The following is a 6,461-nucleotide window of genomic DNA, read 5'->3' on the forward strand; positions in this document are numbered from 1 at the left end:
ATTATTGCATTTTTTTACTGCTAGAAAATAGAAGGGGTGCTTGTGATCTAGTCTGCATCACATGTCAAAACAAGGTTTTATTCTTTTGAGTATTATGACCCTTGAATTTAGGGTAGGAGGTCATTTATTGCCCCACAAAAGCAAGTGTCTTCGGCTGGCCCTGATCGGAGCACCTTGCCTCCACTGACATTCAGGTGACCCCGTTCTGCATGAGTTGAAGTTTCTGAACCGTTTTTAAAAGCAGGCTACTTAATAATGCATTTACACTCATTAGGGAGGGGCTACACATTTTCCCCATGCATTTCCCTAACAAATGGTCCAAAGTGATAACAGAGCTGAGAATGAACTTTTTCTCCTCTGAATCATAGACTCATAAAGTTGGAAGAGACCCCAAGGGCCACTTAGTTCAACCTGATGTTGGTTTGATGCAATTCTATTAAATGATTGTTTCTTAAGGAACAAAAGTTGCATTTCTAAGTAAACAAGGTAACAAAAGCATGCATAGCAAGGTGAATCCCCAATTTCCTAAAGTAAGAAAGAGCAAGAGGAAAGCAAGGTATGCTTCTGTTATGAAGTTCTCTGACATTCAGTGGTCACACAACAGCAACTGATAACCTCACCTCCAGATCATGAAAACTTAAGTGACTACAAATGAACAAGAAAAAAGTGAGTCAGACTTCTGCTTCATCTTGCCCAATGCTTTCAACACAGACTGGCTCTCCAGAGATTCAGATTGGATTTATTTATGCTTATGGAGAGACCATCTCCTTCTCAAGCAAGCGTGGTTCTTTGTTGGTCTGAGTGGTTCAAACACCAAGGGGTGCATCTATGGGACCTATCCGGAAAGTGGAGCCCCCGGTGGCGCAGTGGGTTAAACCCCTGTGCTGGCAGGACTGAAAACCGACAGGTCGCAGATTTGAATCCAGGGAGAGGCGGATGAGCTCCCTCTATCAGCTCCAGCTCCTAATACGGGGATACGAGAGAAGCCTCCCACAAGGATGATAAAAACATCAAATCATCTGGGCATCCCCTGGGCAACATCCTTGCAGACGGGCAATTTTCTCACACCAGAAGCGACTTGCAGTTTCTCAAGTCGCTCCTGACACGACAAAAAAAAAAATTCCAGAAAGTAAGGTTACAAGGCACAAAGCTCTTGCTGGGAATTTTCTTGGGGGAAGTTGGTATCCTTGCAGTGTAGCGAGAAGCCAGCAGAAGTGAAGCCAGCAGAAGTGAACGAGCAGTGGCAGTCATCAGTAGCTCATCAACTGGCGTTGTGGTGAAGATTAGAGATGAGCATCCTCATTCTGTTTCCCTCCAAGTGCAAAGTTCGCGCTGTAATATGCTACCTAAATGCTAAGGGCATGAACACCTCTGCGATTCATCACAAAACCATTTCAGTTTATGGAGCAGATGTAATGCCAAGACAGGATGTGACAAAATGGGTTTGGAATATATTGTGAGAACATAAATAAACTTTGCAGATCCATCCAAAGCAAATGTTTTGAGATACTGCTGGTGGAAGTCTGTTTCCTTTATGACAATGCACGTCCACACACTACTCATGCAACACAAGAATTGTTGACTTCATTTGGTTGGGATGTTTTAAGTCACCCCTCTCACAGCCCCAGTGACTATCATCTGTTCACTAAATTGAAGGAACACTTTGGAGGAAAACACTTTTCCGACGATGATGAAGTGAAAAGCGAAGTGACGAACTGGCTAAAAAAGACGGTGGAAAACTTCTATGACACAGGCATCAATAACTTGTCGCACAGATGACAATATGTAGTGAACTGAATGGTGATTATGTGGAAAAATCATGTAATACCTATGCTACAATCCATGTAAGTTTTATTAAAATATATTTATTCTTTGTATTTAAAAAAAATCTTGTAACCTTACTTTTTAGATAACCCTTGTACATTGTAGAATAAATACACTTTGACACCACTTTAACTATCACAGCTCAATGCTATGGAATCACAGGAGTTGTAGTTTACAAGGTCTTAGCATTCTCTGCCAGAGTGTTGCTGCTTCATCAAACTACACATCCCTGGATTCCATAGCACTGAGCCATGAGAGATAAAGTGTTACCAAACTGCATTAATCCTATAGCGTAGATGCACTGTTTTAACAGAAGCCAAAGTGTCTCTCAGGTTATAAGGTATGCTAGTACGTTTCAAAAGGGATTTTGCTGCCAGCTGAAACTGACACCCTGATCCATGGATCATTGATAGCCCAGAAAACACATTAATATTGTCAGATGACATTGTCACACAATGATCAAGAATGGTTGTACTGTCCATGTATAATATTTTTATTTTGCTCTTTCCCCCCAAAGTTACCTTTTTTTAAATGCATGAATCACATAAAGAAGAATAAACATCCAAAGAGGGAAAATAATTCTTATCAGTTTTTAAAATGGAGATGCAATACAGCTCCAACATACAATGATTACATGTCCTGATAATGCTCATATGGAGTTGATGTCTGAACGCTACGCACTCAAATAGTGAAAAACTTGTGAAGTCCTTGGTCTGCTGACATCTCTCTGATGTCACAATATACATCTTTTAGCCACCAAAAGTGCTCAGAGCACTCATTCTTGCTGAGCATTAGTTAATTTCCAGGAAGTGAATAAATAATTTACAAGGATGCATACATCTACTAGTTTCAAAGAAGTCTCCAATAATTAATGATTAATTGATTAATTAATATTAATAAATTTCTTATGATAGATCAAGGACCAGAGCTGGGTTACTGAACAAGCTAACAAGATCCTGGGAGTATCCACATACTACCCCGAAAATCCTGGGACACAAGAGTTTTAAGTGATGAAAATTCCTCACTAAAGTTTTGTGCTGGGGCTTAGTCAGTAGCAGAGGCTTGAAAAGGTGTTTTTGTGGACTATAGCTCCCAGATTTCCCAACACTAGGGGATTCTAGGAGTTGTAACTCAGAAAATTAGCTTTGGTCTGCTTTGGTCAGCCCTTACCTGGAATGCCATGTCCAGTTCTGGATTCTGCAATTCGGGAAAGATATTGACCAAATAGAACACAGGAGTAGACTTGTAGACTCATTAATTCCATTTTTTTTCTGTGCCTTTGGCAGCTCGTAACTGTAAGGGCCCTCTCGGTATGAAAACCCACTCAACACAAATGCAAGCAGGAGCCAATCTCGGCTCCTCCTCTTCTTCTCGACATCACCGTTTAATCTTTTTTATTAATCCTCCAGCAAACAAAAAGAAAGTTTCATTCTCTGAAAACTACTTCCCGTTACCTATCCTCTTCCAGGACATCATTTCTCTTCCTTACCTGGAAGTGGGAACCTTCCTTAAAATTCCTTGGAAAGAATGTGTGGCTGCTGGCGTGGTACAGCCCAGGAGAGAAAGTGTGCATGCCTGCCTGCAGCCGAGTGCTTCTCCTCTAGAGTAGAAACAGATAGAAGCCTCCTTAAAGCACATGCTTGCCTGCAACTGAGCACCTCTCCTCTAGAGTAAGAAACAGCTTTAAGAACTTGCCTCCTTTAAAAGCCTTTGAAAGAGCGTGTGTGGCGTGTAGGCCCAGGAAAGAAAGTGCGTGCCTGCTTGCAGCCGAACACCTCTTCTTTTGAGTAGAAACAGGTAAGCCTCCTTAAAATATGCACCTGCCTGTAGCTGAGCGCCTCTCCTCTAGAAGCAGTAAGAAACTGCTTTAAGAACTTTCATCCCCTTTAAATGCCTTGGAAAGAGTGCGTGCGGCGTACAGGCCCAGGAAAGAGAGCTAGATGGGAAAGGGAGCCTGAGAACCCCCCCCCCCCCCATAATGGGCCAATAGAAAACATCTTTTGACCCAGAGCAAAAAGATTTATCAGCCCTCCTGAATTCAGGAGGCTCCCAAAAAACCTATCAGGCTTCCACCAAAGCTGGGACACTGAAAGGCTTACCCTGAATGCAGGTGCCTAATGGGGAGTGTGATCAAAATGATCAAAGGTCTGGAAGCCAAACCCTATTAGGAGCACTAAAGGTTTAGTTTGGAGAAGAGGTGGTTAAATGATGATAGCCATGTTTAAATATTTGAAAGAAGGTCATATTGAAGAAGGAGCAGGTTTGTTTTCTGCTGCTCTAGAAACTAAGATATGGAGCAACAGATTCAAACTATAGGAAAAGTGATCCCACTTAAATATTAGAGGAACTTCCTGATGGTAATATGCTGCCTTGAAGTATAGTGAGTCTTCTTTTCAGGAGGTTTTAAAGCAGAGGCTAAATGGCCATCTGTTGGGAGTGTTTTGATTGTGTTTTCCGGCATGGAAGAGGATTGGACTGGATGGCCCTTGCAGTCATTTCTAATTATAAAATTTTAGGATTTTAAGTCACATTTCCAAACACTTATCAGTAGTGAAATAAAAGTACTTTATAGCTCATGTGCCCTCTAGTCTTAATTTCCTCTTGCACTGTATGTTCCAGAACTGTGCAAATTAAGTCCTAAACCTCACCCAAAAAAAAAAAAAAGAATTTCCAACTGATCTTGCTAATGATCCCTAAAAGCAGACTTTAAACCAGAAAGACTGGAGGGACTTAAATAAATAGTCTTCAAAACAAACAGTTAAAATCCCAAGTATTTAGATTGACTGAAAACATTTTGCAGCTACATTATGCCTGTCAACCGAGATGAAACAGTAAACCTACAGAGAACTCCAAACCTGGGAGTTATAATTGTGGATTGAACATTAAGTGGATCTTATTGTTTGCAAGGAACTAGCAATAGAGGAATGCAGCATGAGAGGGTTTAACAAGGGGGGTATCATTAGCTGTGTCTTCGGGGGAACCAATTATTATTAATCTGTTATATAGCACTTTAATTGGGCAAAATGATTCAACAAAACTTATTTCCCTCATTCATACTCTTGATAGCTCTGTGAGACATTTAGGGATGTATTATTTCCATTTGGGAGGTACAGGAACTGTAGTGGAGATGATAGGCACTCCATAGACGATATGTCTCAACCTGGATTCTTAGAAAGCATTAGCAGGATTTGCAGATCAGCTTTCGACAAATTTCTACATTTGAGCTAATTTTTCAGGGAGCCCAAAAATGCATTCTCCCCATTGTGTTATTGAAGCTGAATGGCCATCTACATTATAGAAAACAGTCCTATATTTGAAAGTGTCTTCTATTTCAAGGACTTCCCTGCCCAGTCCAAGTCCTAATTAAAGACGAAAAGTCATAAAATGGAAGAGTAGGACTCCTGGAATAACCCACGAATAGTCCACATTTGGACAGCATACTTACCTCAGCCTTTCCCACTGTGGGAAGAAGTCTAGCTCAATACAACCCCCATTCCCATGTTTCATTCACCTACATCAGACAAATATGCTATCTCCAGGCATTTTCTAGGACCTCCAGGCAATTGTATGATCTTGTCAAAGGCTTTCATGGCCACAATCAATAGGTTGCTGTGAGTTTTTTGGGCTGTATGGTCATGTTCCACAAACTCACAGCAACCCAACTGTATGATGTGCTTCTGTCAAATGTTAACCATAGAACCATTTTGGATGATCCAGTGAAACTCTATGGAATGATTCTGCTAGAAATCATTAATTCAATAGGCAGAGGCAGCCCTAGGTAATTTTCAATGGTAAGCAAACAGTATTTTGGTGCCCCCCTCCCCCAACCAATCACTGATATATATTTTCTGTTCATCGTGGTAGTTCTGTGCCTCATATTTGGTTCAATTCCATCATTGGTGGAGTTCAGAATGCTCTTTGATTGTAGGTGAACTATACATCCCAGTAACTACAACTCACATATGTCAAGGTCTATTTTCCCCCAAGAGCGCCTCAAGAGCGCCCCTGGGCAAAATCAACTATACTGCAAATGCTTACTTTGCGTAATGGGTTGAGCCGCCCCTGTCAATAGGGTTCACTCTTACCATTTTGAATATTTACATGAAGACACATTATTGTCTTTTTTATATTAAATTGTGCATTGGGTAGGACTTAGTTGCGTTTGAAGAAGATTCATTGGTATTTGTAGGACAGATAATGACAAACCGAGTTCTCATTGTTCTCATTGGGTCTATTCTGCATGACTATGTCCAGGTCCAACTCTCTAATCATTATTCATAAATATAGATATATATATGAAAATGAATATAAGTAGATATTACATATATCTTTTGCCTTCCTTTTTGTTAATCTCCCACTCATGCAAGGAAGCGGGTCTCATTGGGTCTAGCTCTATATTATTCATAAATTTAGATCAATACATATAAATGAATATATGCAGATGTTATGCACACCTTGTAGTGTTCATTTTTGTTAATCCCGCTCTCCCTCCCTCAGCCCTTCTCTCGGTCCCACCACTGTCTCAAGCGTGGTTGGTGGGGACGAGATAAAGGGTGACCCTTCTCTGTGGTGGCCCTCTGGATCTTGAATACCCTCCCAAAAGAGATTATATTAGCCCCCATCCTTCAATCCTTTTG

The sequence above is a fragment of the Anolis sagrei genome, chromosome 1, assembly GCF_037176765.1.
Source record: "Anolis sagrei isolate rAnoSag1 chromosome 1, rAnoSag1.mat, whole genome shotgun sequence".
Classification (NCBI taxonomy): domain Eukaryota; kingdom Metazoa; phylum Chordata; class Lepidosauria; order Squamata; family Dactyloidae; genus Anolis; species Anolis sagrei.